Below are 13,032 nucleotides of genomic sequence, written 5' to 3'. Positions count from 1 at the left end.
GTCTACCAGCCCATGTCAGGACATCAGAATATCACATACATTCAGAAGGACCTGCATGATTGAAGATTGACTTGTAGTATTTGGTTGGCATAGGGAAAGCAAGACTTGTTTTACTATTTGTTAATTTGCACGTGCCATACTTGTGCACGCGTCTCCTTATTGCACTTAATTTAGTTGACCATTAGACGACCTGAAAAGTATCGTAGTATTGAAGGAAATGGAAATGGATCTGGGTGTAGTATTACCAACCTTCAGGACTGACCTGAAGAAAGAGATAGTCCGGGAGAGCGGATCCAGCTCCATCTAGTTTCAGCTCTGCTCCCAACCTCACCGGTGGAGCCACTCCACCTGCAAACTCCAGAGTTCTATAAAAAAACAGTATGGGCAAAAAACCATCTCCAGATTCTGGTTTAATTTCTTATTGAAAATTCTCGGCGAGACGACAGGACTACCTTGTTGTTGAACACTGCTCGTTGTTGAATAGACAATACTTGCGAAGCAAATGGAAAAATTCTTCTTTGTTGATGATAACTTGTAACAAAAAATTCCGTTTCTTATGTACACACCCACGTTCGAAGTGAAAACATAAACTTACATGAATGCATGTTATTTGAGGATCGGGAGGAAACAAATAGAAATCACGAGCTGGTTGACAGTAGATACGTGGACGCATATTTGTAACATCAGGAACGCTCCATATATACCACATTGATGCCAACTAGTATAAGCGTCTATCAGTTCATTTCTCAGAAGAATATCATACAAAATGTCAGTTTCTCTAAAATTCAACACACCCATACATGACGGAACGTCGTCGCCAGGAAAGCGAGGTAGCAATTGCACCACGGTAGAGAGGACTTGGGAACAGGAGTTGTATGTGTCTGGAACAGGGCTATGATCAGGGCCGGTCCTAATATTTCGGGGGCCCGGGGCGAAACTAAAATTCGGGACCCTTAGTATAAATAACATATAATAATAATGAATATACTTACATATGAAAATTTACGTATGAACAATGAAATGCATCCAAAACAATATACAAGTGAAATAATTAAATACCTTAAAAACTTGTATGATTTTTCCATGCAAAGTCACTTGTGATGTGGTTCATGTCAATCTCTTCCAATGATTTCTTCTTGGTGCATATACATGCCAAGCCATTTAAATTCTCATTAGTCATTCTTGACCTCAAATAGTTCCTCGATAATTTTAACTTTGAAAAGCTTCATCGTTCAACTGATGCCACCGTTAATAAGATGCAATAAACAACAGAGAAATTCTCTAAAAAACCTGAGACATTAGGATAACAATTAAATTCAGTGACATTCTTAAAAATCTCCATAGCATTATACCATCAGGCAAGTAAATTTTAGAATCTTTTTTAGCATTATACCATCTGTCAAAATGAATTTTAGAATCTTTATAATAGAGAAAAAGGCAAAATTGGATGTTCATCGACACTAGTAGATTATGCATGTGCCCCCCAATGAATTAACTGTACGCTCAAGAACACTAACATTATTTCCACCGATGTTGATGTCGATGATTCAAGGATGCGAGCAATGCATCATGTATATGAGGGATAAAATACTTAATTAGTAATTTACATATAGAGGGTAGCGAAAAGAGAACGGCAATATAATATAGTACCTCGGATGGGTCGGCGTTGTCGGCGATCGGGCGTTCGGCGATGTGTACTCGTTTGCATCTGGCTCCAGAGCTCCACGGATCGGCGATGATATGCGTGTGCTTGTCCAGCGCACAAAGGTAGGAGAGCAAAGCGCGTACGAATACTGGCTAGACACTCGCACGATTGGGAAGCCTCAGAATAGAAATCGGCGAGACCACGTACTGCCGATCAGAAATAGAAACGAAATTAGGAGAAAAGGAGCAGGAACGCAAGTTTGTTATCACGAACAGGACGGCGGCTACTCCGCATCTCTCCCCCTCCTTCATTTTTCGTGAACGGGGCGGCGGCGGTGTATGCCGGTTGGAATTAGGTATGGCGCATGATTTGAGGATGGCTACGTGATGGAATAGGAAGGAATTGAATCGCAAAAGCAAAAAGGAATACAAAGCCGTCGCTAGATCTTCCGGCGTCCACGCCTGGCCACGGCCCATAACATAAGCCCACAGGCTACCTGCATACACCCTGGGGGAGGGGCCCCTGGATTTCGGGGGCCCGGGGCGGCCGCCCCCCTGCCCCCCCTCAGGGCCGGGCCTGGCTATGATCGATCCTCACGTGCTGCTAGCCTAGCCCAGGCCCCTTCATTTTAGTTTCGTGCCCACCCATGCCATGCATCCATGCATGATGGATGCATCAGATATCCAGGGCCGGTCCTGATATTTCGGGGGCCCAGGGCGAAACTAAAATTCGGGGCCCTTAGTATAAATAACATATAATAATAATGAATATACTTACATATGAAAATTTACGTATGAACAATGAAACGCATCCAAAACAATATACGAGTGAAATAATTAAATACCTTAAAAACTTGTATGATTTTTCCATGCAAAGTCACTTGTGATGTGGTTCATGTCAATCTCTTCCAATGATTTCTTCTTGGTGCATATACATGCCAAGCCATTTAAATTCTCATTAGTCATTCTTGACCTCAAATAGTTCCTCGATAATTTTAACTTTGAAAAGCTTCATCGTTCAACTGATGCCACCGTTAATAAGATGCAATAAACAACAGAGAAATTCTCTAAAAAACCTGAGACATTAGGATAACAATTAAATTCAGTGACATTCTTAAAAATCTCCATAGCATTATACCATCAGGCAAGTGAATTTTAGAATCTTTTTTTAGCATTATACCATCTGTCAAAATGAATTTTAGAATCTTTATAATAGAGAAAAAGGCAAAATTGGATGTTCATCGACACTAGTAGATTATGCATGTGCCCCCCAATGAATTAACTGTACGCTCAAGAACACTAACATTATTTCCACCGATGTTGATGTCGATGATTCAAGGATGCGAGCAATGCATCATGTATATGAGGGATAAAATACTTAATTAGTAATTTACATATAGAGGGTAGCGAAAAGAGAACGGCAATATAATATAGTACCTCGGATGGGTCGGCGTTGTCGGCGATCGGGCGTTCAGCGATGTGTACTCGTTTGCATCTGGCTCCAGAGCTCCACGGATCGGCGATGATGTGCGTGTGCTTGTCCAGCGCACAAAGGTAGGAGAGCAAAGCGCGTACGAATACTGGCTAGACACTCGCACGATTGGGAAGCCTCAGAATAGAAATCGGCGAGACCACGTACTGCCGATCAGAAATAGAAACGAAATTAGGAGAAAAGGAGCAGGAACGCAAGTTTGTTATCACGAACAGGACGGCGGCTACTCCGCATCTCTCCCCCTCCTTCATTTTTCGTGAACGGGCGGCGGCGGTGTATGCCGGTTGGAATTAGGTATGGCGCATGATTTGAGGATGGCTACGTGATGGAATAGGAAGGAATTGAATCGCAAAAAGCAAAAAGGAATACAAAGCCGTCGCTAGATCTTCCGGCGTCCACGCCTGGCCACGGCCCATAGCATAAGCCCACAGGCTACCTGCATACACCCTGGGGGAGGGGCCCCTGGATTTCGGGGGCCCGGGGCGGCCGCCCCCCCTGCCCCCCCTCAGGGCCGGGCCTGGCTATGATCGATCCTCACGTGCTGCTAGCCTAGCCCAGGCCCCTTCATTTTAGTTTCGTGCCCACCCATGCCATGCATCCATGCATGATGGATGCATCAGATATCCAGGGCCGGTCCTGATATTTCGGGGGCCCAGGGCGAAACTAAAATTCGGGGCCCTTAGTATAAATAACATATAATAATAATGAATATACTTACATATGAAAATTTACGTATGAACAATGAAACGCATCCAAAACAATATACGAGTGAAATAATTAAATACCTTAAAAACTTGTATGATTTTTCCATGCAAAGTCACTTGTGATGTGGTTCATGTCAATCTCTTCCAATGATTTCTTCTTGGTGCATATACATGCCAAGCCATTTAAATTCTCATTAGTCATTCTTGACCTCAAATAGTTCCTCGATAATTTTAACTTTGAAAAGCTTCATCGTTCAACTGATGCCACCGTTAATAAGATGCAATAAACAACAGAGAAATTCTCTAAAAAACCTGAGACATTAGGATAACAATTAAATTCAGTGACATTCTTAAAAATCTCCATAGCATTATACCATCAGGCAAGTGAATTTTAGAATCTTTTTTTAGCATTATACCATCTGTCAAAATGAATTTTAGAATCTTTATAATAGAGAAAAAGGCAAAATTGGATGTTCATCGACACTAGTAGATTATGCATGTGCCCCCCAATGAATTAACTGTACGCTCAAGAACACTAACATTATTTCCACCGATGTTGATGTCGATGATTCAAGGATGCGAGCAATGCATCATGTATATGAGGGATAAAATACTTAATTAGTAATTTACATATAGAGGGTAGCGAAAAGAGAACGGCAATATAATATAGTACCTCGGATGGGTCGGCGTTGTCGGCGATCGGGCGTTCAGCGATGTGTACTCGTTTGCATCTGGCTCCAGAGCTCCACGGATCGGCGATGATGTGCGTGTGCTTGTCCAGCGCACAAAGGTAGGAGAGCAAAGCGCGTACGAATACTGGCTAGACACTCGCACGATTGGGAAGCCTCAGAATAGAAATCGGCGAGACCACGTACTGCCGATCAGAAATAGAAACGAAATTAGGAGAAAAGGAGCAGGAACGCAAGTTTGTTATCACGAACAGGACGGCGGCTACTCCGCATCTCTCCCCCTCCTTCATTTTTCGTGAACGGGCGGCGGCGGTGTATGCCGGTTGGAATTAGGTATGGCGCATGATTTGAGGATGGCTACGTGATGGAATAGGAAGGAATTGAATCGCAAAAAGCAAAAAGGAATACAAAGCCGTCGCTAGATCTTCCGGCGTCCACGCCTGGCCACGGCCCATAGCATAAGCCCACAGGCTACCTGCATACACCCTGGGGGAGGGGCCCCTGGATTTCGGGGGCCCGGGGCGGCCGCCCCCCCTGCCCCCCCTCAGGGCCGGGCCTGGCTATGATCGATCCTCACGTGCTGCTAGCCTAGCCCAGGCCCCTTCATTTTAGTTTCGTGCCCACCCATGCCATGCATCCATGCATGATGGATGCATCAGATATCCAGGGCCGGTCCTGATATTTCGGGGGCCCAGGGCGAAACTAAAATTCGGGGCCCTTAGTATAAATAACATATAATAATAATGAATATACTTACATATGAAAATTTACGTATGAACAATGAAACGCATCCAAAACAATATACGAGTGAAATAATTAAATACCTTAAAAACTTGTATGATTTTTCCATGCAAAGTCACTTGTGATGTGGTTCATGTCAATCTCTTCCAATGATTTCTTCTTGGTGCATATACATGCCAAGCCATTTAAATTCTCATTAGTCATTCTTGACCTCAAATAGTTCCTCGATAATTTTAACTTTGAAAAGCTTCATCGTTCAACTGATGCCACCGTTAATAAGATGCAATAAACAACAGAGAAATTCTCTAAAAAACCTGAGACATTAGGATAACAATTAAATTCAGTGACATTCTTAAAAATCTCCATAGCATTATACCATCAGGCAAGTGAATTTTAGAATCTTTTTTTAGCATTATACCATCTGTCAAAATGAATTTTAGAATCTTTATAATAGAGAAAAAGGCAAAATTGGATGTTCATCGACACTAGTAGATTATGCATGTGCCCCCCAATGAATTAACTGTACGCTCAAGAACACTAACATTATTTCCACCGATGTTGATGTCGATGATTCAAGGATGCGAGCAATGCATCATGTATATGAGGGATAAAATACTTAATTAGTAATTTACATATAGAGGGTAGCGAAAAGAGAACGGCAATATAATATAGTACCTCGGATGGGTCGGCGTTGTCGGCGATCGGGCGTTCAGCGATGTGTACTCGTTTGCATCTGGCTCCAGAGCTCCACGGATCGGCGATGATGTGCGTGTGCTTGTCCAGCGCACAAAGGTAGGAGAGCAAAGCGCGTACGAATACTGGCTAGACACTCGCACGATTGGGAAGCCTCAGAATAGAAATCGGCGAGACCACGTACTGCCGATCAGAAATAGAAACGAAATTAGGAGAAAAGGAGCAGGAACGCAAGTTTGTTATCACGAACAGGACGGCGGCTACTCCGCATCTCTCCCCCTCCTTCATTTTTCGTGAACGGGCGGCGGCGGTGTATGCCGGTTGGAATTAGGTATGGCGCATGATTTGAGGATGGCTACGTGATGGAATAGGAAGGAATTGAATCGCAAAAAGCAAAAAGGAATACAAAGCCGTCGCTAGATCTTCCGGCGTCCACGCCTGGCCACGGCCCATAGCATAAGCCCACAGGCTACCTGCATACACCCTGGGGGAGGGGCCCCTGGATTTCGGGGGCCCGGGGCGGCCGCCCCCCCTGCCCCCCCTCAGGGCCGGGCCTGGCTATGATCGATCCTCACGTGCTGCTAGCCTAGCCCAGGCCCCTTCATTTTAGTTTCGTGCCCACCCATGCCATGCATCCATGCATGATGGATGCATCAGATATCCAGGGCCGGTCCTGATATTTCGGGGGCCCAGGGCGAAACTAAAATTCGGGGCCCTTAGTATAAATAACATATAATAATAATGAATATACTTACATATGAAAATTTACGTATGAACAATGAAACGCATCCAAAACAATATACGAGTGAAATAATTAAATACCTTAAAAACTTGTATGATTTTTCCATGCAAAGTCACTTGTGATGTGGTTCATGTCAATCTCTTCCAATGATTTCTTCTTGGTGCATATACATGCCAAGCCATTTAAATTCTCATTAGTCATTCTTGACCTCAAATAGTTCCTCGATAATTTTAACTTTGAAAAGCTTCATCGTTCAACTGATGCCACCGTTAATAAGATGCAATAAACAACAGAGAAATTCTCTAAAAAACCTGAGACATTAGGATAACAATTAAATTCAGTGACATTCTTAAAAATCTCCATAGCATTATACCATCAGGCAAGTGAATTTTAGAATCTTTTTTTAGCATTATACCATCTGTCAAAATGAATTTTAGAATCTTTATAATAGAGAAAAAGGCAAAATTGGATGTTCATCGACACTAGTAGATTATGCATGTGCCCCCCAATGAATTAACTGTACGCTCAAGAACACTAACATTATTTCCACCGATGTTGATGTCGATGATTCAAGGATGCGAGCAATGCATCATGTATATGAGGGATAAAATACTTAATTAGTAATTTACATATAGAGGGTAGCGAAAAGAGAACGGCAATATAATATAGTACCTCGGATGGGTCGGCGTTGTCGGCGATCGGGCGTTCAGCGATGTGTACTCGTTTGCATCTGGCTCCAGAGCTCCACGGATCGGCGATGATGTGCGTGTGCTTGTCCAGCGCACAAAGGTAGGAGAGCAAAGCGCGTACGAATACTGGCTAGACACTCGCACGATTGGGAAGCCTCAGAATAGAAATCGGCGAGACCACGTACTGCCGATCAGAAATAGAAACGAAATTAGGAGAAAAGGAGCAGGAACGCAAGTTTGTTATCACGAACAGGACGGCGGCTACTCCGCATCTCTCCCCCTCCTTCATTTTTCGTGAACGGGCGGCGGCGGTGTATGCCGGTTGGAATTAGGTATGGCGCATGATTTGAGGATGGCTACGTGATGGAATAGGAAGGAATTGAATCGCAAAAAGCAAAAAGGAATACAAAGCCGTCGCTAGATCTTCCGGCGTCCACGCCTGGCCACGGCCCATAGCATAAGCCCACAGGCTACCTGCATACACCCTGGGGGAGGGGCCCCTGGATTTCGGGGGCCCGGGGCGGCCGCCCCCCTGCCCCCTCAGGGCCGGGCCTGGCTATAATCGATCCTCACTTGCTGCTAGCCTAGCCCAGGCCCCTTCATTTTAGTTTCGTGCCCACCCATGCCATGCATCCATGCATGATGGATGCATCAGATATCCAGGGCCGGTCCTGATATTTCGGGGGCCCAGGGCGAAACTAAAATTCGGGGCCCTTAGTATAAATAACATATAATAATAATGAATATACTTACATATGAAAATTTACGTATGAACAATGAAACGCATCCAAAACAATATACGAGTGAAATAATTAAATACCTTAAAAACTTGTATGATTTTTCCATGCAAAGTCACTTGTGATGTGGTTCATGTCAATCTCTTCCAATGATTTCTTCTTGGTGCATATACATGCCAAGCCATTTAAATTCTCATTAGTCATTCTTGACCTCAAATAGTTCCTCGATAATTTTAACTTTGAAAAGCTTCATCATTCAACTGATGCCACCGTTAATAAGATGCAATAAACAACAGAGAAATTCTCTAAAAAACCTGAGACATTAGGATAACAATTAAATTCAGTGACATTCTTAAAAATCTCCATAGCATTATACCATCAGGCAAGTGAATTTTAGAATCTTTTTTAGCATTATAGCATCTGTCAAAATGAATTTTAGAATCTTTATAATAGAGAAAAAGGCAAAATTGGATGTTCATCGACACTAGTAGATTATGCATGTGCCCCCAATGAATTAACTGTACGCTCAAGAACACTAACATTATTTCCACCGATGTTGATGTCGATGATTCAAGGATGCGAGCAATGCATCATGTATATGAGGGATAAAATACTTAATTAGTAATTTACATATAGAGGGTAGCGAAAAGAGAACGGCAATATAATATAGTACCTCGGATGGGTCGGCGTTGTCGGCGATCGGGCGTTCAGCGATGTGTACTCGTTTGCATCTGGCTCCAGAGCTCCACGGATCGGCGATGATGTGCGTGTGCTTGTCCAGCGCACAAAGGTAGGAGAGCAAAGCGCGTACGAATACTGGCTAGACACTCGCACGATTGGGAAGCCTTAGAATAGAAATCGGCGAGACCACGTACTGCCGATCAGAAATAGAAACGAAATTAGGAGAAAAGGAGCAGGAACGCAAGTTTGTTATCACGAACAGGACGGCGGCTACTCCGCATCTCTCCCCCTCCTTCATTTTTCGTGAACGGGGCGGCGGCGGTGTATGCCGGTTGAAATTAGGTATGGCGCATGATTTGAGGATGGCTACGTGATGGAATAGGAAGGAATTGAATCGCAAAAGCAAAAAGGAATACAAAGCCGTCGCTAGATCTTCCGGCGTCCGCGCCTGGCCACGGCCCATAGCATAAGCCCACAGGCTACCTGCATACACCCTGGGGGAGGGGCCCGGGGCGGCCGCCCCCCCTGCCCCCCCTCAGGGCCGGGCCTGCAGATATCATTCACCGCCCTACAGCCGCTAAAGCTATATACAGCCATGCCGTGGTGACCCCCCTCAAATGATCGAACATACGGCCGGGACATGCTGTCGACGATCCAACGTGCCCGGCGTACGCACGGGGCCGGCGCCGACCGATGCGTGTGGGCTGGCCCCGCAGGCCCGCGGCGCCGGCTGTCCGGCCGTCTGTCAGAGGGATCATCAGAGGATGATTGGTACGTCGTCGACGATGGATCCATGCATGCAATGCTTGCATGGATGCGGAGACGACGACGCCGAGGACCACCTGAGGAATGGAAAAGGCGATGTTTGCAGGCATCTCCTCCGCCCTTTTCCCCGGCGCCAACAGTGATGCTGTACTGCCTCCGCGTGTTCTTGAGTCACTCGTCCGGTCCGGGGAGGAGGTAGGAGGAGGGGATCGGGCATTTATGCGCTGCAAATTCATCCGCATCTGCGGACTGCAAGGCTGCGCCTATGCATGCTGCTGCTGCTGCTACTTTCGGTTGTCGACCGCTGCTGCTATGCAACCATGCTGCTGTTCTTCTGAAAGCCAGCGCCCAATTGTCGATCCCTCTGAAGTGACTGAGGACCTCCTCTTGGTTCAATTCGTTTGCCTGATGGACTTGGACGTACAGATCGACCGGTTTTATCAGTGATCAGTATTGCATTCATATCGCTTACTCACCTTCTGCTTGGGTCTGCTACGACCTGCCCGTCAGGTGCCTCCGTCAATTTGATCTGCGGCAGCCGCGCCATCAGGTCGGCAGGCGTCAGTAACTGTGGCAGCTGAAGCCTGGAATGATGGAATTGCAGCTTGGTGTTTGTAGGCTTGGGAAAGCTGGGAATCTAGGCTGACATTGATCTGACACGATCAATGTCGCTTAAAGCACAGCATAGTTACTCCCATTTTGTTTTTGTAAATGTAAATTCCAGTTTTTACCTCCTATAAGGCGATGAAGTTTGTGACAGCGTTTACCCCTTCAATGGAAATTCATGAAAACTACTACCTTGTTTAGCAAAGTCTCTTCCAATTTCTTCTTTCTAAAATATTTGACCTCGTTCTGCCAGGTGGGAACCGACATCAAGCGTTATCGCAAACTTCATCTGATGAGAGAGTAAAATTAGAGTCTACTCTCTTCTTTATGAAGCGCCACAGGAGCAGATGCAGTCAACAGTCAACAGCCGCACGGCACAAACAAAACTCACTGGGTCGTTATTCAGATCAGAGGGATCAGAGGATGATTGAGATTTGAGAGGGACGTGGTCGACGATCCATGCACGGATGCATGGATGCAGCGAGAGACGACAATGAGCGGAGGACCACCTGACGATCCATCCCCCCCCCCCCCCCCCCCCCCCTGCATGCAAACCAGCCTGCACGTACGAACAGCACAGTGCCGCTGCAGCGACGAGAGGAAGGAAAAAATGCATGATTCGATCCGGGTCTATCGATCGCCCGCCATGTGCTGCGAGATTTCTGCCCGACCGAACCTGCGAGCCAAAGGCTGCGTAGCTGTTCCTTTCGTTTGTCTAGCAGATCTCTCTCTCTCTCTCTCTCTCTCGGATCCATTTGGTGTCTGAATGGACACTGACCGGCTAGTTTTGTACTCCGCTGAACGTTCCATGAATTTTACTTGCCTTTTGCTCTCTGGAGCCTTGCCTTAAGTTACCTGCGTCGTCAGGTGAGGTGGACTGATTAACCGCAGGGGCGGCAAGGCGAAGAGTAGCTTTAGGCGGGCGTCAGTGACTCCGGTGTGCGGCTGAAGCTGGAAACGAGTTACAGTCTGGAACCTCTGCACTGGGATTAATCGAACATTGGTCTCGGCATCTGCAGGCGGCCTGGCAACACACACCTGGGCACTACTGAAGCATATGGACAGGGGTCTCAGCATCTGCAGGCGGCCTGGCAACACACACACTGGAGTAACTGCTTTCCCACACAAATCACAAAATTCAGCAGGTTATCGTTCTGGTCTGCACTGGCCCGTTTGGCCCGCCGTATGACTGGCTGGCCATGTTGCCCTAGGGCTGTAGCCCAAACAATTCAAATGGCCCCAGTCGATCGTGGGCGGCTCAGATAGCGCAGTCAGCATTCCCTCAGAAAATAAAGATGTCTCAGAAAAAAATGATAGCGCAGCCAGTAAGAGAAGGCCTCTCAGGTTCTCAACCTTTTCTTCGTAGGGCGTCTCTCAAGTCCTCCAGAACTGGAAGAGTGGAAGTACAGACGTAGGCGTACTTGAGATCGTGAGACGACTCACACTGTATAGCTCCGGTGCAGAACCAGCAGGTGGCAGCTAGGCGAGGCCAAATTTCATGTTTTGACCCTTTTCGCATTTCGCATAGAAATTCAGAATCTGACCCCTGTTGGAAAGAATTTCGGGATCTGACCCTTTCGCTACCGTCAGGGGTTCTGGCGGTAGGGTTAGACATCCTACCGCCAGGGCACCTGGCGGCAGGGTGCGACGGAGGGGAACGGCAACCGTTTGCCCGAGCTGACGTGGATAAGTACCCTATCGCTAGAGGCCCTGGCGGTAGCCTGTCTAACCCCACCGCCAGAACCCCTGGCGGTAGGTGGTTGCTGGTTTTTGCCTCGGAAAGTTTCTGTAACGAAATATCGAAGTGCCCTGGCGGTAGGTTATGTGACTTTACCGCCAGGGTCCATGGCGGGAGGGTCATGTGTTTTATGAGTTTCAAGTTTAATTGATTGCTTCTTTTCAAAATCAATGTATTTTACCATGAAAGTATATACTCATTTCTTTTACCATGAAAGCATACTCATATTGACAAAAACAAATGGCATGAAGTTAACTTAATGTTCAAATTGAATAGATAATGAACAAATGGCATTACAAGAGGCACATAGTTTCATTATTCATCGAGAACATAACTGAAAGGCACAAGACAAACTAATAGGACGATTTGCTGATAAGTTCGAAGAGCGGGCAGACATCATCATCTTCAGAGCTCCTCGTATGTTAGCCCGGGCCGTGGAGACAGAAACGGCAGCGGATCCACTGGTTCAGGCGGAGGCGGAACGCTGGTCGGCATCCGACCGTTCAAGCACTCCCACCTTGCCCTGCCCGCTGGAGTTTTCGCCTCCGCCCTTCCCCAGTTGATGATATCGAACGCAGATGCAATTGGGGGCGGCATCGTGGCTCTCACCTCCGCATTGCTCTCGAAGTAGATTCTCCGGCCCAAATTGCTCAGGAGATAGTTGGCGTAATTCTACGCAACTTCAATGCACGCTTCCCGACGGACACGGTAGATACTTGGACCTGCCTCCATCCCTTCACTTCCTTCCACTCCTTCACGCTCTGCGACCAAACCATGACATCGTCAAGGACCCGCTCTGCCCTCTCGTGCCACCGCATTTCCCTCGTGGCCTCTAGGACCTCGTCTGAGACAGATCCCACCGGCTATAGCAGCTCGGGGAAGGTCTCGTACATGTACGGGAGCGGCATCTCTGACGGAATGTGCTGGAGAGGAGTGGGAGGAGCAGGCGGTGATGGGGTCGGCGGTGCTTGCTCCAAGCTTTCGTACCTAAACATATAGATTCATCACACAAAGGTTAATCACCTTGAAAAAAAAATCTAAACCTAGGGTTCATCATGTGGTCAAATGCATCATACCATATCATATTTCTCCAACCACATCCAACATGCAT

The sequence above is a fragment of the Triticum aestivum genome, chromosome 5A (assembly GCF_018294505.1).
Source record: "Triticum aestivum cultivar Chinese Spring chromosome 5A, IWGSC CS RefSeq v2.1, whole genome shotgun sequence".
NCBI classification, from domain to species: Eukaryota; Viridiplantae; Streptophyta; class Magnoliopsida; order Poales; family Poaceae; genus Triticum; species Triticum aestivum.
Note: the sequence above shows the minus strand (reverse complement) of the source record.